The sequence below is a fragment of the Oxyura jamaicensis genome, chromosome 6 (genome assembly GCF_011077185.1).
Source record: "Oxyura jamaicensis isolate SHBP4307 breed ruddy duck chromosome 6, BPBGC_Ojam_1.0, whole genome shotgun sequence".
Classification (NCBI taxonomy): domain Eukaryota; kingdom Metazoa; phylum Chordata; class Aves; order Anseriformes; family Anatidae; genus Oxyura; species Oxyura jamaicensis.
Window position 1 is genome coordinate 1730462 of NC_048898.1, and position 21356 is coordinate 1751817.

The following is a 21356-nucleotide window of genomic DNA, read 5'->3' on the forward strand; positions in this document are numbered from 1 at the left end:
ATCTGCATTTTTTGCTCCCTGCAAAACTGAAAGAAGTGACAAGCAACACTCATAAGGCAAGCAAAGGAGAGAAAGCAAATACATAAAGGAAATGTTGTTAGATTAGGCACTACAATAAACCCAAGGTAACAGACAACAGATCAAACCGAACACTTGCTTGTTCCATCCCAAGTGAGGCTGTCCCTCGTCTGTTTAAACACATCGGACCTGCAATACTCTGCCCCTTAGAAACACTTCCATGTGGGTACACCTAAAACCATCTGCATAACACGTGTTCTTCCTCGTCTGTGCATCTTCTGGTTTCGTACCCTCGAGGGAAAGTTACACAAGGAGCGTCACCTGCCAGGTGACAGCATGCTGGTGAACACGTTGCTTGGTCCTGTATCGTGTGCTAGCAGGGGAGGCTAAAAATTGAGTCCACCGAATGCTGCCAGACCCCCAGGTCAAAGCATTACCTCACTGGAATGGCAGATCTGGAGGTGAGTGCTAAGTACTACGTTTATTATGATAAAATGTGTTTACTGTGATTCATGGCATGCATGACAAAGGCTGGCTCTTGATGCTAAGCTTTCACACTGTATGTCCGAGAGCTGACAAATGTTTCCAAGCCACGCAGAGGGATTAAGGACAGAGCAGAGATCTAACTGTCTTCACAGAAATGCACATGCAAAAAGCTACACAAAAACTAGTATAACGTGTTATTTCATTTAAAAAATCCTCCAAATATTCACATTGTTTTAAAACTGACATAATCTGTTACACATTACTGCATACTGACTATTCTGCTTTTCAATCACCTCCTAATAACGTATCCTAAAGCGAACTGCACAGCGTAACTAAATAAAAAGTTTTGCGTTTTTTCTGGACCTGCAGCAGCTGACACACAATTTTACCTACATTTGGAAGTGTTCACGAATCAACAGGGGCAGAGTAATAATACGAGTGATTAGCAAGCAGGTGGTCCAGTGCCACATTACTGGTACGCTCACGTGCACTACAATAACCCAACACTTCTGCATTTCCTACCAATTTCCAGGAAACCCACTGGTAGGGATGTAAACCCAAACGAGGAGAGACAACTGAGGACCAGCATTCTTTAGAGGGCAAAGAGGAGCGATTCAGCTCAAAGGTGGTTTGGAGGTGAAAGCCAGCGACCTGTAGCGCCCAGCAGTTCTTCCAAGCAGAGCCACCAACATGTACCTGGACAAGGAGATCAGACTGAATTTACAAATGGCCTTTGAGAAAGATGACAGCTGCCTAATTTCTTCATTTATCAATCATTTATCCATGTGAAGGTCTTCCCTTTTATTTCACAGCAGCTCAGTTTCTCTTAAGAGGCTTGATTAGGAACCATGCCAAGTGCTGGCTGAAATGCACACATTTCTTTGTCCACAGACTCAATGACAGCTCCAAAGAACTGCAGTATAGTTGCAGTTTAAACCTGCAAAAAATTTGGGTAGCAACCTGTGCAAACAGCTCCAAAGTGATACAGATGCAAAATACTCATTGAGGTTTCCTGTCCTGGCCTTATTTTCTCTGATAATTTCTTTCATGTCTCTAGTACTGGTCCTATAAGCTTCTTCCATCTGGAGTATTTGCTAAACAATTCATTAATTCTCATAATTGCTCTTCCTATTCTTTTTTTTTGCCATGCCTTACTGTTTAATCTGCCAGGTACAGATCTTCTCTATTTTCTTTACCTGGACACAACCTCAGCTTTCTGAAGAACTCCTGTACTTCTAGCAGCTCTCCTTTCTCTGCTTTTGGCTGGGAAAGACTCCATTTGGATTTTCTCCTATCTCTTTTGATAGTTATCATGCTCAGAATATCTCACATGATGCCTTCAATCATCTCCATGCCATCTGCAAGAAATTCAGTCCAGGGTTGATTTTAACAAGTTTCCATGTCAAGTTGTTCCCTTTTATTAAATGAGGCATGACAGTAGCATACGTATAGTTTTGGCCTTGGTGCTTTCTGAAAGCAAGTTTCCTGGTTTCATTTATGGATGTACCCTTTGCATTATTCTGTATCTGTTTCTTCACACACCTAAGTGGAGTTTTACATCCTTTCAGAAATAAAGATCTTAGTTTTCATTTCTTCTAAACATCTGATAGAAACAATCTTCATCCCCAATGCCAGTACATTTACATGCAGATAGATGGCTCAGAAAAAAACATGGGTAGTAGATGTGCAATGCAGGAAAGAGAAAGGGCGGTCAGAGTATACAGAATCTTTTCCGTGAACCACTGTAGCACTCTGGAAAGAGCTCTGAAAGAGAAGCCCAGAGCCTTCAGTCTAGCATTGCTGTTAGGGAATATTAGAGAGACAGTAAAAATAATGCTTTTAAGCCAATAACGTTGTAAATTAGAGACCATAAGAAACCTATGTGTTTGCAGTATGCTCCCTCTTAGCAATGAATTCATGGCTTTTGACTTTGGTTCTTCTGATGGACAATGTATGAGGAAAAACAAGACGGAAGCACAGACAGAAAGCTTCCTTTCAGCCTGCTGTCAGCAGCTGAAGTTTCAATAACCAAATTAAAAATCTCTACCAACCAGCAGGTTTTGCAGAGAAGACAGTTCTGTTCTTGGGATTTCCCATCACTGATGTCGTCTAGACTCAGAACGTGCTTCCATTTCTATTTATCCACAGTACTCCTACTTGTGTGCATAGCAGCTGGGTAAGAGGAACAACTGCACGGCATTTAAAAAAATGCAGCAAATAACATATTACACAGAACAACACGTTTGTTAACTCACAGCGGTCTAGAAGCCTTGAAGTTGCTGAAGACTTCAAATTAGTGGAAAAAAGTTAAGTTTTATATTTACAAATGCATCGCCATTCCTTGCACTGTCTCCTGCCTCCCTCCAGCACAGCCATTTATTTCCACCCTAAACCGATCGTCTGGGTCCGTATGTCACCAGTGACACCTCGCAGGGCAGAGAAGCCACTGAACTCTGTAACGAAGTCAGAAGGGGGTGCCCCTTTATGCTCATTGCTGTGTGAACGGAGTGAACGCTATTTCTTGGCTCTTCAAATCTTACAGTAAAACATCAAGATTTAATGGAAGCATGTGATAAGGAGAGTAATTTGCTTTCTCTTGCCAAGTGCTCCCCAGTTTTAGTAAAATATGTGGTCTATATACTACATACATATATATGTGTATATCATATATATATATAAAAACAGCATCTATGACATACTAACCATGAAAGTTCTAACTGAATTCTAAGGTTTGACATTTCCAGTCCCAATTTGCCACGTCCTCTCAAGGTGCCATGCCAGTTCAGACCAGCTCAGCAGGAGTTTGCTCCCATGGCTGTTGAATCCTTGACCTCCAACCTCTTTCCATCAGCACCGTGACCGCCAGCTGCGGCACTGGCAGAGTCCCCGTTAGAATCAAGGGAACGCCCATCACATCTCATTTCTCCTAATTACCTGACGTGCTTTACAAAAATAACAAGCTCTTCCCAGTATGAAGGTCTCCATGAGTAAAACCGGTAAGTTAGAAACTCCGGTATTCAATTGTTTTCAATAAACCAAAATCAACATTACAAATCTACTTAGATACAGAGGTTTCGTAAATAAACCATGTTTTTAAATGAAAGTTATACAATTGAAGTCAAATTACAATGCAAAGGCAATTAAGGGAAACAGCTAACAGAACATCAGATCATCACTGACTGAGGGTTCAAAAGAAGCATTAGTCAAAGATAATATTAAGAGCCATCTCGTACCTTATTTAAAATGATCAGTACCATCCATGGAGCCAAATCTCAGCAGCAGCAAATAATTCCTTAGAAATTAATTAAAATATTTGAAATAGCCGCAAAGGCAAAGAATTCTGTCTTTGCAGTATCACTGAACTTACAAAACGACGAGCGCTGAGTGACAAGAGATGGCTTTGCAGCTATTGATACAGACATTTCTGTAAGAAATTATTCTGCTCATACTTCCACAGAATAGATCTCCTGCATGTTACTGAACAGTGCGTGAATTGATCCAGCCTCCACCCCAGCTCCTTTTTCCCTCGTTCCATTCAGTGAAATGATGCTTTATTCTCTCTAAATGCCGTTTAACAGTCATGCCAAGTGGATGGCTGTTATTTCAATCTCATAAAATTGACATTTTGCCAGGCGGCTCAGTGCTGTGACCGCTGCCTTGGGAAGCCTGTCCCAGGGCCCAAACACCCCCTTGATTTTTTCAATTATTATTATTTTTTTTTTTTTTACATTCAGAAAGTTTCTGGGGTCAAGGTATTTTAAGGTTACTTTAAAAACAGGATGGAGTTACACTGTAACCATAAAGGCTAATACAGAGAAAACAAGGGGCACAAGTGCTCTTGAATATTTTTTGAAAAATTTATCTTCTTGTTCTGTACTTTCCCATGAGAGCTTATGAAACCAAACTAACCCTCTTCCATCTCCAAGTGGCTAGTCTTAATTAAATGTGGAGCTGGGTAAGCGGGGTTATTTCGGTGCCTGCATTTGTCACGTTCCCTGTTGTCAGTCCAGCTCCTAACTCATATCTGGGAGGTCTATAGCCAAATATCCCGATGAGGTAGCAATTAAGACTGTGAAAGTTGATGAAAAGGGAGTTTTCCTGGTCAATATACTCAGCATGTACACACCACGCTCCCCTCGAGCTAGCATAGGCTCGTTTGCAATCACGGGAAGTGTCGAAAGGGCCAAGGATCAGAAGCGTGATGCAGGCACGTGGAAAACAAGCTCAGAAAATTTCATAAAGTCGGTAAAGACGTCCTTAAACAGTCAAGCAATACAAATCGCCTACCACACAGCACATTAATCCCCATCTTCTACTACAGCCTTTCGTTTCATGCTTGAAGATTTTTCAATACTAAATTTTCCCCTCCCAAGTCAATTACGTGTTACTTCTTTCATTTGCTGTCTCCGGTGGATCTCCCCCACTGCAGAACTGGTTTTCATGCCCAAAACACGCGCTGAGTTTCTTCTCCTCACCTCAGCCCAGTACTCGTCACCTCCACATGCCTTCCTCTGAGCAGCGAGGCAAAAAACTCACATAAATCCACTGCTCGCTTCTCGGTGGCTGCTTTTCTGGGGCTCTGCTTGACCCCGCTGCAATGTGCTTCAGCGAGATTGCAGACAGCTGTGGCTGATTTCCCAGTATTGGGTATTCTGGGGAATAATCACTATCCCCCCGTGCTGGAATCGCTGTGTTTGTGCTCTGCTGCACTGCTACAGGACCGGTAATGCTGCTCTGCACCACACCGACCCCACCGGTAGGAATCCCACTGTGGTCTTAGCATGCTTTACACTGCCAGGGCAATGCTCCACCATTTATTGCCTTATCTCGTGGTACACGCCCCAAAGGTGCTGTTTGTTTTATCACTGCTGGTGTAAGACGCACTGCACAGATAGCTTCAGCTGTGGTTTTCAGTTATTATCCCAAGTGGAGTTTTTGCTTTTGATCTGCAGCATTCTCTTTTGTATTTACCAGATTTTTGACGGTTAAGTCTCCCGACACAGACCAGCAGAAACTTGGCCCAGAAATTCAGATTATCTGATTCCTTTTAAACACGCTCTCACTGTTACTTTCTATTTGTACCTCTGTCAATTAAGTATCAGCAGCAAATCTGTTGCTTTGAAACCGGGCATTATATCCAGCCATTCTAACAGCGAAGCAGCCGGGGGCGTCCCTAGCGAGACGGTGTTCTACCACTGCTAAGTATGTCCCAGTTTAATCAAAAGAAGTCCTTCATCACTTCATTACTACACTTTTTATCTTGCACTGTTTCACAATGTTCAGACTTTGATACTTTCCCAAATGGATTTGTAATCACTGTAACAGCTTTCCCACCTATCACACTGTACAGTAGTCAAGCTTTGAGTTATTGTATCGAACCGTTCCTTGCTTTAATCCCAATCTTCTACTGAATAAATCCTCTCATTTCAATTACAACTATCTTATAAATTCTACTGCTCGCAACATGTGCATCGCCCTCCATGACAAAAGATAAATTTAAGCCATAGGTTGAAGATGCTCGGCAAAGATTGGGAACTCGTACAGACCACATTTATTTGCATCAGTCACTTTATTAAGAGCTAAGTGTGGAACAGGCGCGGGAGCCCAGGGGAGAGCCCTGCCGAGCCGTGCCCTGTCTCTGCCTGGCACCAGGACAAGCCCAGGAAGGGAGCAGGGACAGGACAGCAGGTAGTGGCTCTTCCTAGCAATAGTATCCAACATCTTGCTGCTAAGACCTCCACGAGCTGAGGTTATATCCTCATGGGGCACAGCCTGTGATGGATTTTCCCTTCCCACCCCAGCCCTTCCAAAACCCCATCAGTAGAGCACTCCCCAGGGCACAAGCTTGCCCACAGGGTGACTACACTTAGGGGAAGAACGGCTTTTCTGCTTGACCTTGACCCTGGTGTTAGCTGCATTCCCCCTGTGCTTCCTAATGCAGGTATTCAGGATTTCACGCTACTCTACTGTAAGTGTAAGCCATTTAGTTTTCACTTTCCCAAACTGAAGTGTGCCAGGAAGTCCAATATTGGATTTTTCATTTATGACTGTCAAAGGACACTCAGCCAAACTACCCGTCTTAATCCTAACTTCAGCATTACTTCAGAGCACCAGCAGTTCACTGTTCCACCTGCACTGGATAACAAGAAATTCACTGTTTCCTCACCCAGGTGCTCAGGACCAAAAAATCCCTTCTGCATCTACCATCCTAAAAGGCTCAGCACCAACAGGAAAATTCAGAAGAGCGTAAGATGCTTGGGAATCCACTGGTAACCATCCTCTGCACTGAAAACTGTTATTCCTGCCCTCCGGTTCTGTCTCGTAGCAACCCGTTTGTGTTCTCCAGAAGCTCCCCGTGTCCCACGGCAACTTGTAACCCCTCTGGGACTCCCAAAATCAGGGGAATTCCTTTCTCCACTGGCTGTGGCCGCTGCTTCCTGAGGTGCTTGCCTTTACAGTGGAAACAGCTTGTTATCCTTAGTGTCTAATTTTGTTCTCCCTTCACAATTAAAGTATGCATACAGCTGAAATGCAGCTACATATGGATTTTGCAGTAAGAGCACTGGTGTGCTACCATGTATTACTGCCAGGCTGCATTCCCCATGACTGCCCTTCTTCTCCAGCAATGTTCTCTCCCAGAACTCAAACATTTGTCTGTTCTTTGTCATATACTTCACTCACCCTCAAAATACTATGTTTTCCTTTCAGACTACAAAAATGCTTTGCATGTAAAGTCCTGCTTTGTCTCCTACCCACCCCTCCTGTCTCAGATTCACAGATCACTGACATGCAGGCAGGACACTACTTTCACGCTAAGGGCCAGGACCATTGCTTGGAGATCAGAGGACAGAGCTCTTTGAGTAAGCAGTAATAGGTTGAGACTCCTCTGCTCACCGTCACAATCTTCATGAGCTACCACCATTGCCTTTTTACTGTCTTCTAGCTAGATTTTAATTAACTATTTCAAAATACGTTTTCTTCTTATACTAAGTTTCCCATTTCCCTTGCTAAACTTTTTCCATTTGTGGAGACATCTGACTGCCCCTCATTTGTCTTTTTGTCTTCCTTAAAAATTGATACTCATAAATCAGAAATAAAACCTGTAGTAACTCATTTCCATTACAATGAATACAGACCTTTTATATTTGTCCTTCTCATCCACATGCCTGCATTTCTTACTTGCTCTTCCGTGTACTTGATTTTGTCCCTTGCAACAGAGTTTTAAAACTCCCTTGGGACACTGCCTACTCTTTCATCTGTCCTGTTACTTGAGATGTAAGCCGTGTTTTTGTTGAACTAGTATCGTTTCCAAATCTAGCCCAGGCTCCAACAAAATTCGCACCTCTCCCTGCTCTCTTGTCCCTAGGAGGAGCTCTCCTAGTACCACTTCGCCTCCTCCTGCTCTGAAATGAGCTGCCAGTGAAATCCCCCCCTGCGAATTGAACTTTGTGTGCATGTTGAGGGCACCAAGCTGCCAGACAAGGCTAATAAGCAGACGACACACACTTCTTACACCTGATGGTGAGCTCTGGTTTCTTTTTTCATTGTGTATTGTCTGCATCCTCATGACACTGATTTTTCTTTTCCCCCATTGAAGACAGAAATGTGTCCCATTTGTAAAACTGCAGAATAAAACCACCGTGTAGCCCACTTGGAAGTGCACGAAACTTTAGTCATTGGGCAAATGGATAAAAAAAAATAAAATAAAGTATATAAATCAGATAAAAAATGCTTTAAAAATTATGACCACTTCCCTGAAAATAGAAACCAACCATCCTTAGCAGGCATGGAGCATCTATACCTATTTTTTAGTGCTCAGTATTTGTTACAAGACATCCTCTCCAAAGGAAAAGAGCCTGCTCCAAAGCAGCAAGGAAAGAATGACCACACTCAAAAAGACAAAGCAAAAGGTCCTAAGCTGTCTGGAGTACTCCATTTGTCCCTCCACCTTCTTCCAAGGTGTAAGCTGTACAAGGACTATTTGTACAAGGACAGGACTGGGGACTATCTCTACCTACCCACATACTACTAACAGCATGGCCAAAACGGAAGCATATACAGCTCTACGGGGCCTACCACCAGCATGCTGCAAAGGTCTTAAAAAGCATTCCTAAGTTTTTATTTTTACCAGGCAATGGAAACTGAGTACAGAAGAAATTAGACGCTTTACTTACAAAACAGAAATTAGCCCCCCTTCATATAGCAACAGGGTAAAATTTTGTCAGTAAACTGACTTTCTATAATGCAAGTAGAAAAGTATACCCTAGTCTCAACATAATTGCAGCACTGCTATCAAACCGTGATGTGCTGGAGTGGTGCATTTCCCTTTAATTAAAACAGAATTACATAAATGAACCCTTCCATCTGATACGCCAACCCACTTAATCATCTGAAAAAAGAAACCTGAACACTCTAATTATTTGCTTTCCGAAGGGTCAGAAGTCCAAAAACGCACGTGGAAGCGATGCAGAACCTCCGAGAGCAGAGCTGTCGGAGCTGAAGCCGCAGCTGTCGGGCTTTGCTACCTGCAGCGCAGAGCAACGCACCCAGCGCTGGGCGAGCGGCCACTCGGCAGCCACAGGGAGGGGGCACGCAATACACGGGCACGTCTCTGCTTCTCCTGCTTCCCTCGGCCTGCCTGCCTGATCCAGCACTCGGCTGCTGTTTGTAGGCACGTCTTTTGCCACGGTAAACTTGTACAAATGTGGACGTTCGTCTACCAGCTGTCACCAGGCTGTCCTGGACGCACGTCGGCGGTGGCAGCGCTCACAACTTTCCTTCAGCTCTGAAGCTGGAGGCTGAGCCTCCTCCGGGTCTGCTCTCAGCCACGAGGAGGAAGAAGGGCGGGAGGAAGAAGCCTGCATCGTGCACGTCCTGCACTAAGCAACACAACAACAAGGCCACGAGAAGCCAGCGCAACCTCCAGGCTAACAGGTAACTGACCCCCCCACACACACACCCCAAAAAACAGCACCAATCTTCATCCAATCCTTTTAAAACATAATATAGTGAGTGGGCAAGGTGCTTTCCGCAGCCGTTCCGGACGTAAAATTTCACTTCAGATATTACAAAAGGCCAGCACAAAAGTACCAGCCATCCAACAGGAAAGAAAAAAAGATTTTCCTGATGCGTTCCCTCCTTTGGTGTACCAGGGAAAGCTTCTAGGTAGGTTCAGAACTTTTCGGCACATTTTCAGAAGTCTTTAGCTCTGTTACTTCCATTTTCTTCCTTTGCATGTTAAAGATGATGCCTTAAGAATGGCTGCTACCCATTCTCAATCTACGTAGATTTCCTTTGTATCATGCACTAAGAAATCCATTAGCTGAAGACCCTGACTGGCTGGAGCGAATACAACTGGTTTACGTCAAATGAAAATCACAACAAATGAAAATGCAAATATTTTTAAAAAAATAATAATAAATAAATAAAAAAAGAGGTACGTATCTGTCAATGCCAAACAGCCCAGATTGGACTTTCATGAAGGATACCTGTCTCTCCTATTGCTCAAATCAATTGCAGAGTCCCTAGCTTTGGTTACAGTTTCGAAGAGTAATTTGGTGATTTACTCCCTTGGGGAGAAAAGCTCTGTACCCTGCTTTCCCTGCCTTTTGTTTTATGTCTTGTCACAGAACTCAATAACCCCAAATTTATGGGGGTACAACGAAAACCTGTCACCAGCACCAATCTCCTTTACCAAAAGGAAGGAGTTCGTTAGCAGCGAGCAGTGTCTGAGCTGGAAGGAGTACAGCAGCAGGCAAGCCCGGGCAAATTCAACGTGCCAAAGGATGCAGTTAGGATTTCTGTTTGTTTTTGAGAAACAGTTGAGCAGAAATGCCTTTCTTGCGATCATCAATACTGAACTCTGCCAGTCGAATCGTACGGTAGGCCCAAATGTTTGTCTCAGGGAGACAGATGGCAGTTCTGGCTGCTGAAGGGGACTGATGGGCGAGTTAGACATACGTAAGATCGAGCAGTGACGTTAAGCGTTGTTTTAGCGTGGTAGAACATGAAATAAAGCGCCAAATAGCGAGCTCTCCTGATGCACTGCCAAAGCTGTGAAATTAACTGACCGCAGCGTATGCCTAATCATGTCTTTTAAAACCCTGTAAACAAGGTCAACTGAGGAACAAAAAGGCAGCTAAAGGTCTGCCCACTTTGTAAAATAAAGTGGGTGCAAGTCTCAGGCTGAAACCTTGGCTTTTACTGAACTGCAGCGAAGAGGAGAACCCAATCTATCTTTTGCCCGAGCACACCGCTTACTGCACAGTCTCTCTTGAATCTGAAAGGTTCATACTCAAGCTCTTACTGAAGGGCAGTACCCATGATCCCTGGGCATCAGTATTAAATGTCAAAATTATAGCAATGATCAGGGATGGAATCCCCGCATCTATATCTAAAAAGAAGAGACCTTAAACAGCATCTTTGAAAAGATGCAAAGCATCAAGTTCAACCCGGTTCATCACAGGTTCTCCTGCCTGCTTCATTTTTACTGGTTTGACTCCAATGGCCAGGCTCTCACTCCCAGTGGTTTTCTAGAAACCTCAGGGTGGGGGCAGTGGAAAGAGGTTGCTGAGTATCTTAAGGGAAGAGCACCTCAGTCAGGTGCTTTGTCCTGCCTCGGGTGGCTTCGTGTGTCTTTTGAACCTGAAAACTATCCCATTTGTCCCTTAATTTCCCCCAAAATGCTAACTGTGAACATTTGGACAGATTCAGCCAGAACGAAGGGGGAACACAGAGACAGAGCGCTTCTGTAATGTAATGCTTGTTCCAAAACATTCTCAGGTGTTCAACATGAAAAATGAAAATAAAATAGTTGCTAACAATAATAAATTAGAGAAGTTAACACCAGCCTACAGGAAATTGTTCCTGGTGGTTTCTAGTAAAGAAGTACTAAGCTCACTAAATGTCAACATCAAGAAACAATTTTCTTGATTTACTGAAACTATAAAGGTGGCTAGACGTAGTTCAGGAAAGTACGATTTTTTTCCCCCTCCTTAACCTTCATAAAATAATTGCCATTAGGAGGACTTCATGGATTACGCTGGGAAATAGTGGATCTGAAATTGCTTATGAATTAAAGCTCAGCTTTCTGCTTGAGGTTTAAAACTTCCACTGCATCTTGGAGTTGACATACAATGGGTTTGGAAAATACTGGGGCAACAGAACACAGACTGGGAAGGGGAAGCAGTCAGAGGAAAGAAGAGAAGAAGGGCTAGAATAATCCAGTCCTCTTTTTGCATGAACGAGCCTGGGGACTAAATTAAATATTTATCTGCAGGACAGGAACTCTTTATACACTGAAGAGCAAAATTACACTGTCCTTGTGTCTTTAGCTGCAGAGCATGGAAAAGGAAAAAAAAAGGTCATTTTCATCTCATTTAGATAGTGGCCCTACTGCTAAAACTTACAACAAAGGTACTATTTGTAATGGGAAAATATGCTAACTAGAGCACATACCATTAAAAGCCTAAAGCATTTGGGTCATAGTGAGCTGTCAAAACATAATGAATAGCTGTTTGTATTGCTCTGAATTAAGGTGGGTGATTTATTTATTTTTTAATAGCGAGGAATGTAATTTCTGAGGTGCAGAGTACTGCAGTGATGTGCTGAGTCTCTGCAGTGGGCCAGCGCTGGTGGAGCCAGCCACTGAAACCCGTCCAAAGCCCTGCCCAGCTGCTCTCACTGCCCATCCATTAATGATCACCTGAAATAATTCGCTCTGTTGGCACTTCTCAGAGCTTCGTGGTCAGGAAAGCAATGGCTATGCAATTCGAGATGCAACTTGATAAGAGAGAGGTTTTTGCCAACTCGCAAAATAAATATTCCACTTCAGGAAAACCTATTCAAAACAACACAGTTCCTGAACGCTATTTTGTGCTACAGAGACAGACATGTGCTCTGATAAAAAAAATTCAGGCAAAATATCATAGCCACAAAATCTGTTTTAACATCTCCCAAGGGTGTTTGTGCAGCATCCCACTCTTTTCATTTAAATAAAACAATGCAAAACAACAACAAAAAATAAATAAAGCAAAACCATGAAATTTGCCCTCTAGAAACATGTCCTTGTTGACTGCCTCCCAGTAATTACTGAAAGGAATGCTCTGCTGCAGAGAAATACAGAGGTTCTTTACTGTCTATCACAAACAACATACTTTGTGGTTCACAGGTGCAAAACCAAACAGACTGAACGCACATTAAATTCTAATGCCAATGAGTTGTGCAGTACAAAACTACAGTCACCGTTTTTTGAGTGATTAAATTGAGGGAGTAAAGGAAGTTTCAGTCCGAGGACTATGCTGAAAGCATTTGCCATTTGTTGGTTCTCCCTCCTCTACTTTTTTTTTCCTTGGCCTAGTCAACTACATGCATGCACAAAATACGCTATTCGACTTATTTAGCTGTTTAAATTTAATTATTTTCAGTTAATTTAATTGTTTAGCTGGTTTATTTAAAACCCTTACTCTGCTCAAAAAGCTGGGATCGCCTTGGGGTTGCAAGTTAGATTTCTTTGGTTCGTGGCAGGCCACCTACCCGTGTGAAGGTACTGCTGGCCCAAACGAAAGGCTCCAGCAAACCAACCAACACAGAAGGGTGCTGGGGGCCAGGCGGACATAACAGCATCCCCTGGGGGTTATGAGGATTTGTTGCAGCAGCCAGAGATAACCAGACTCCCTGACACCTCCTGCCTCGTTCTGGGCAGATTTTCTTCAAACGGTTAGCAGCCTATTTGCGATGTCACTGCCGCGTTACATTAAAAGATCTGACAAAGACTGCTCCTTAATCAACATCTAAGGATGCCATCATTATCCCATGAATTTGTTTCTACTGGTAATTAAACAAGCTGAACACATTCAACGGACTAAATCCAGAAATATGCAGGGAACTGATATACAAGATTCCCTGCTCATGCTTTTATCTCCCTTGCAGGCCCTGCCTTCCAGCAGCAGCTTTTCCATCTTCTTCTTTTTTTTTTTTTTTTTTGAAGAACATTTTCAAGACTTTGATTTGATAAAGTTCGTTATACAGACTAAGCTGATGAAACCAGCTTCTTTCAGACACTTCTGCCTGCAAAAATAAGAACGCTTAAGACTTCTCAGATTCATCCCAAAGCATGTTTCAATTCTTTCTGATTTTGCTGAAGGAATCTAAGCAAATATCATCTATGGTTATAACCTCGTACACCAAGCCATAAAAACACATCCATAAAACAGGAGGTGACAAATGGTATCTGGAAAAGCAGATCAGCTACTTCAGTTTGTGCATTTCTGTACCTCACACAATTCTTCTATAGCTCTTATGTCCGTAGTGTCTCTCCCCAGTCTTCTCTGTACCCTACCAAGACTCAAACTGTTTGTGTGACAGCACCAAGCACGCCACTGAGCGTCTGCGGACACAATGACATCCATCGCTCAGTTTCAGTGCAATACTGAAGGCTTTTAAGTAACGGCTGTTCAGCACTGCACACATTTTCCACAGTGAACGATGACAGAACTGCTTTATACCTCGGAACTGCATCCGCAGCTCGGCGCAGCCTGGCATTTCTGCATGCTGTCAGGTTCGTGGTGTGCCTGAACGTCTGCACTTAGCAGCACCTGCAAAGTTGCAGAAGGAATTATCCAAGTAAATGGTGTAACTCTGTATTTTCATCCTAGAGCTACTTAGTAAGTCTGCCTTATTCAGAATCTAAGACAACTTTAAAAATTCCTACAGTGTTATAAATGAAAGCCCTTCCCAAATAGACCCCAGGCACTTTGGACTGCTGCTGGGCTTACTGAAAGCAGGTAGGGCATGCCACCAGGCTGGCCCTCCTGGAGCAGGGACCATTTCAAGACTGCCAAATTACAGGAAACACCTCCTTCTAGTTTGGTAATCTCTGCCAAGTTGATAATGAGCACAGACGTCACCAATGTTGCAAGTACTAAGTGGCAATTTCATTGGCAATTGCAGCCAAGGTACTGAACAGCAAATGGGGAGAGAAATCAGCGAATGCTGCATTAAGAGTACATTGGTCCTATACACACAAGAGGGTAGAAATCAGGGAGCAGAAGAGCTGACTTGCAATAAAATAAAATAAATAAATCAACCTCACTAGAATTCTTCTCCCATTTAGATTTAAAAAAGTAAAGACCCTCTCTTTGATTCCAGACAAATCAATGCAGCCAATACTCTGCTCTGAGAAATTGCTCCAAATACTCAAGTCATTCAAGCAGGCTAGGGATTATCTCAGTCTCCATCAAGGTAAACAATCCAGTACCATTTTTAAATACCAATCAAAGAGAACCGATAGAAAAGCAGACACTTAAAATGGTAATGAAAGAGAAACAGGTTATCCAGATATAATCCAATTTCAGACCCAGTATTGGGAGCTTTTTATTTCTGCCTGTACAGCAGCTGAGAATAAATGAGAGCCCTAGTGAGCCTACTAATACCTGCCGTCACTCTGCATCCACGGCACTGAAAGCTCTTCGGGTAGGTCAACTTTTATGCTGCTGGCTAGCCTGCCAAATTGTTATTTCTGTCTGCACTGGGGGCACCTCCCCTCCCCTTGCCCACAGGCTCCCTGCTGAGCGCCCTGAATAACCTGCAGCAGTGATGTGACAAGTTGTGTATTTAGGTATTAATTGAAGCATTACTTAGTGAAAATGGAACAAAACGAAAAAGCGCCAGTGGCTGAGTGAGCCAGGCAATACTGGCACTAGTTAGCACTCTGTTTTGATATTAAATGAGTTAGCACTCTATTAGAGTTACAGAGTTAGCACTCTATTTTGATATTAATTTTGATATTAAAGATTCGCTAAGGAGGTATCAGTTCCAAGAGGTTAGGGATTTAGGAGTATTTTCCTGATGTATTTTATTTCACTGCATAAAGAAATAGATATGAAACTACAGCTTTCTTTTTTAAAACCTAGATCAGCATATAGTAAGAAACATGTAAGCAAAGGCACGGATCCTGTACATCATTCCAGGGCACCCAGTGTGTTCTGACAAGTGCACAGTAATGCCCTTCTCTCTCCTACAGGCACTGGTATGCTCAGTACCTCTGCGAGCACAACACATCCAAATACAGAGTGCTGGGATGACACTGCCAAGGCATCAGCTTGTTGCCACTACAGCGATGGCTTTGTAATGGCCCTACTTACAGAAAATGGGCCACAATCGCCAGTTTACTACTTCGCAGTTGCATGGAGAGGTTCTTCATGAGTTCGCTGCTCAGCACAGGTAACTGCTTCCAGGCTGCCTCTGTTGTGTCTCTTAATGAAAGCATTAGGAGTTATACTACCCTGCCATTACACTCAGGCTCGCAGAGAAAGAGCTATCAAGGAAAGGCATTGCAGGTGTAATTAATGGGGAGAGCACTGCAGCTGAGAGAGGGTACCTCTGCTGAGAATCACCCAGGGAAACCGAAGACGAAGTTAGTCCTTAAACTGCTGACTGCAGAAGTAAGTTCTGATCCAAAAATCAAATTGACTGCGATTAACAGGTACTACCTGTTTTGTCCTGCTCTGCCTTAAAGTTGCTGTGTTATTGGAAGACCCTTTCAGGCTAACGCTATCACACAGCAAAATTACCTCCTCCCAGCACTTACCCTCAGCGAGCTAGACCACATTTGTGCAGTAATAAAAGCAGGATGCCTCCCGCCAGATATCGCAACGATCATCATTTGGGTCACAGCAGTGGGCTCCTCACTGACAACAGGAAGGTTGGGCATGCACATACAGCTTCCAGGAGGCAACACAAAGCAGCGCCAGCATTTGGGAGCTGATCTCCCCTGGCACTGCCAGTGCACAGGGTCAGACAGAGGAGCATTGAGAGGATGGAAGGAGAGAACAGCAGGCAAGCGCCTTCCAAGAGCAGCTGCTGAAGGGAAGGCCTGGTATATGGGAAAACACTGAAGAAAGAATAGAAGATTGTTTTCCTCTTGTCCCAAAGGGTCTACAGCTCATGACTGCTAATCTCCTTCTCAGTATTTGCCTACATCCTAAATGTACCCATCTGACCTCTTTATCTTTTCATACCCTTATTACCTATAGTTCTCTGGAGGAATTCTCTCTGGATATTTTACACTTTTCTTACTCATTACTGTGACCGAAAGCTCCTATCAGAAGGCAAATGCTTCAGAGCTCCTTCCTTGTTAAATCTCAAAAATCTCATCAATAATAAAGCATTTTGCTGTAAGTGACAATTTGCAATGGCTTATTTGCGCTCCAAGACTCTGACACCAAGGAAGAGAAATCCTTCTGTGATGCACCAAATCCCCAATCAACCAGAAAATTAGGAAGAATAATGCAAAGCTGCAGATCTGTGTAAATTCATTTTCCATATTCATCTTCCACAACTAAGTTTCAAGAAGTGCTGACTAATTCTGGGTGCCCACACAGGCAGCAGGCACTGGTGTGGAGCCAGGCCGAGTTATCTCCGTGGCTTTTCTTGGGCCTCTGTACGCTTGCAATAGCTGACAAGATTGCTCTCTGTTTGGGAGTATAATTTAGGAACAAATTCACTTTGGGGAGGAATTGCCCAGTGGTGGGATACAATTCAACTGAAGTTCAAACTTCAGAGTCTATAAAACTACCTATAACTGTATCTTGAACAGGGAAAATAAATCTAGGGATGTACACAGGAGAGACAAATCACAGAGATAAGTATCATGCATAAATCTACAGAAGCTGCGTAATTACTGCATCAGAGATCCATGAATAATCTCATTCCTGGTTAGGACAGAGATGCTGATACATTCAGGATGTCTCTGCAGGAGTGCTGCAGTTCAGGCCCACTTCTGCAGTGACCATCGCCATCGCTCCCTCCTCACAGCATGGCGGTTTGCACTGCAGCGAGGTCTAGGAACATAAAAACTGGATTCCTGGAGAAGAAAACTCTGAAATCCAGGAGAGTCCAGGTCTTTCTGCAGCCGTGGTCCAGCCACCTAAGGGGATCAAGCTCGAGTCAGTCTGCACAAACTCTCCTGTATCGGTGGATGTCAGGGCCCAGCACCAGCTGTGTCACCCTATGATGCACCAAGTCTGTGCAACAAAGCTTGTACTGAAGTCTTGCCATACTTTAAAGACGGCATTTCCACTTCCAGCTGGGTTTCTCCAAGAAGCGAGGCTCACTTAACCACCCCCTGCTACTGCCCGCGAGTCCTTCCCCAAAGATTTTGGGTGGCGGTGTCAAAGCTTTGGAGACGCAAGCCATTCCTGAGAGCAGGCAACCAGGCAGAGGAGAACTGTTCCCCAACACCCCTCCAAGGCTGTAGGTTACACTTAGTGTTTGTTAGATGACATCTGCTAACGAGATGCTTGTTCTGACTCCCCGGGAGAGAGAACGGCCCCAAGCTGGTGCCTTGTGAGGGAACCCGGGGCCCAGGCAGGGGACACGGAGCTGCCAGGACACCAGGCCTCACCGTGCTCTTGCTGAGAGCACGAGCGACAGGTTCAGAGCATTTCTGCACCTCATATGTATAAAGATGATCTCTCCCCTGAATATGTTAATCTCCCCCCGCATATGTTAAAAGGGATAAATGGTCAAACACCTGACGCACAGCTCACATTTTGCCATCTGACCAGCTGTAGCAAAGCCGGCATGCTCTTATGTGGAACGTCACACAGGACCTTTTGCACTCACATGAGCTGGCATTGCCTGTCACTGTGTTAAAACCTGAATTTCTCCCTCTGTAAATATGTTTTTTTCCTTCCTAGTGAATGTGGAAAACATCATTTAGCTCTAGGAGCACCTCTGCAATTATCTTAAAAGATTGTACAAGCCAGCGCACAGCAGCACCAGCCAGAGACAGTCATTGCTGCAATATTATTTTCCCTTCATCTAATTCCATTTGCAAGACCTCTAGAGGGCAGTGAATATAAGAAAATAAAGTACCAGAAATAGCCAGAAATGCTAAATACAATATTAAAAACTGGGATCTCCTCTAATTATTCCTTTGCATTGAAAGCCTTCCAGGTAATTCTATGGATTTATGGATTAACTCAATGGGATTTCTCCAGCCCCAAATCCTACGCTCTGCTGCAGTTTGCGCTGGCAGACCTTACAGCAATGTATTTCCCCAGTCATTTACTTCATTAAGCAGAAATCACTTTCTTGCAACTAAGCTAGCACATGCAGCAAGCCATCTTATTTCCATGGTGCTCACAGGCAAACAAAGTACTTCATTTCCTTCAGAAAGTCACACTAAGCCAAAACAAAAGGAAAACACAGTCTAGTAAACAGGAACTAGAGAAGAATGTGGACTCATATAACTCCTCTTTGATTTTCATGCATGTACTGGACAGATTCAGGCATGCTGCTAGGAGCTTCATTATTCATTTCATGGTAGGATATACAATTAACCCATTACCCAAGGAAAATGTAGAATCTAGGATAAAACTTGATTTAGGCACAACAGAAAAAAAAATTGAGAGTAGATGAAATACACTTCACCTTACCGGGCCCAGTAAGAATAACAATCAGTACAGCACCAGCCCCCCATTACCTAATTTCAGCTATGCTTTAGCAACTTTTTATGGCTTTACCAACCCTTGTGTGACTCAGGAATTAGCTATGCAATTACCACAGGCAGAGCTGTCCTCATGGTGAGTTAATGCCCTGCTTATTTTCAGAATGCAGCACAGGTGTTAATGCATCGACAAACACAAAGAACTGAGAGTGCAACGAAATAATGCCCGAAAATGTGTATGTTAACACGTGATGTCAGGGCCCCGTGGGCACTAATGCACCTTGCAGGCCCCCTGGGACAGCACACTGCGCTGGCCCCAGCAAGGCCCCATCCTTGCTGTGCTCTGACACTTGCTGAGTGCAAAAAGAAAGAAAAAAACTCCCCCTCCCCCCCAAAAAAAAACAAAGAAACCACGAACAGGAAGTCAGTGATGTATTATAGCTCTATCTAGACTGCTGGGTGATGCAAATTGTCACTGCTCCCCAAAAGTCAAAGACACTGACAAGTCATTCTTACCAGTCGCATTATTTTTAACCTTGGTCATTAATGTTAGTGCCTCCTGTCCCTACAGTCTCATCGTTCCCTTTCCATCAGTGGTTTCTGCTGTATGAATTCTCTTACATTGAAAAGAGCTAGAGAGGTCACAGATGCTTTTGTCATTTGCATTTGTGAAGATACAGACTTACGTGAACTTCTGAGCCTTCTTCATGCTCCACCAAAGTTTGCTGCAATGTCTCTGAGAGATGTCCTAAAGGGACGAAAAATTGGGAAAAAGTTATTCTTTCTCACTTAACAGAATGCAACTAAATAATTTTGCTAACATTTACACTTTCTGTCCCATCCTGAAAGGACAAATAATGCATGCAAGTGGCAAAGGAGTGAGGAGACTGCAAAAAATCATCTGACTTGTTGCCAAGCTCCACACACCAGGTATGTTTTTGAAGGTCCCTTATTCCCCTCCTCATCTTTTTTCTAAAATTCTCAGGCAAAACTGAGCAGCAACTCAAGCTATTTTCTCTAATCACAAAGCTTCTTATATTTAGGAGGTTCTGATGTGTAGAGCAAAGACACTTGTATAGAAACATCATTACTGTAGTGAAGTGGGACTGACGAAGAAAGGAAAGGACCATCTAGGCACAGACAGCCATGCTACTGAGAGGACCGCTTTGGCTGCTAACGTGAACTTACAAAACACCTGTTTAAAGGCCAGAAAGGAGAACGGATTGACTGAATTAGTTTCAAAGCCAACTAAATTGCAGTTTACTCACAAAGCCCACATCTGCACACATCCACTAAAGCAGATAGAAATATGCAACCCCCCCTTAGCAAATGCCTGGAAAAAAATTAAGCCACACGTCAATCTCAAGTAATTGAAAAAATGACGAGAAAATAACACATTATGCAACTCTCCAGCCAGAAAATAGCTATATCCCAACTAAAGAAATAAAATCAAGTGCTCTGGGACATATCCTCGCTGATACTTTTCACTAATGCTCCCCTAAAAGTCTGCAAAACATTAACCGCATTACTATGGAGTCAAACGCCAGTGTGAAGGGAAGAAGTTCTGTGTTGCCTTACTGAGGTAGCCCGGAGGAATTTCCTTTCTCTCGGGAAATATCACTCTGCTGCAGGTAGTGCTCTACCTCTGGACTTCCTTCTGCAGAAGGAAACAGGTAGCGCAATGCACAAAAGCAAAAAGTCAAAAATGAAAATAATTGACAGAAGCAAACAAAAAAGGAAAGGAGGAATCCATCATGAATTAAAAAAAAACTAGCTCAAAAAGGGGCAGCAAGAAGAGATGCGTGGCAAGGCTTTGGAGCAGCAGCTTTGAGTCAAGACAGCCCTGGGCAAATCATAGATACCGTTACAACTTCGTCAGCAAGTAAAGCTGCCTACGGCTGCACACACTAGCAGAATGGCATGGAACACAGAACTAAGGAGGATAGAAGTGCTGCTAGTTCAGGATCTTTTGGAAGTGGATTTTTTTCTTTTTTAAAAAAAGTTAAAATAGGTTGCATGGCATTCTTCACAAGATCTTCCATTTGGCACGAGGTTGCTCCTGTTTTGCTATGCAGTTTTTATCCTTTCTCAAGTTACCCATAAGTGCTCTTCAAAAAGATTAAACAGAAATCCAGATGGCTTGAGAAATTATTTCCTGACGACCACAAAGAACAAAGAAGGGATGAGAGGATGAATCCACAATTTAAGCAGGAGGGCCGGGGCAGTCCTGACTACTGCATGCCAGGAGGGTCTCTCATTCATCTCAGAGGTAATCTACATCATGTCCAGGCTGTGCTCCTAAAACAAGCGGCAGCGCTGCTTCTGAGGTGAAAGAGCACCCCTCAGGCTGGAAACCACAAGGGACGCTGGGCATCACCTTCCCCACAGCACGCGGAAAGGC

The 21356-nt window shown here is 43.5% G+C and overlaps 1 protein-coding gene across 10 annotated transcripts in view; it reads right to left on the reverse strand.

The window, feature by feature from the left end:
- PCDH15 (protocadherin related 15) overlaps positions 1 to 21356 on the reverse strand; it is a 721430-nt gene that overhangs the window by 417007 nt on the left and 283067 nt on the right. For all 10 annotated transcript variants that reach the window (XM_035329710.1, XM_035329721.1, XM_035329709.1 and 7 more), the window contains one exon: positions 19642 to 19703. The gene's annotated coding sequence lies outside the window, so the exon portion shown is untranslated. The remainder of the gene's footprint in view (positions 1 to 19641; positions 19704 to 21356) is intronic.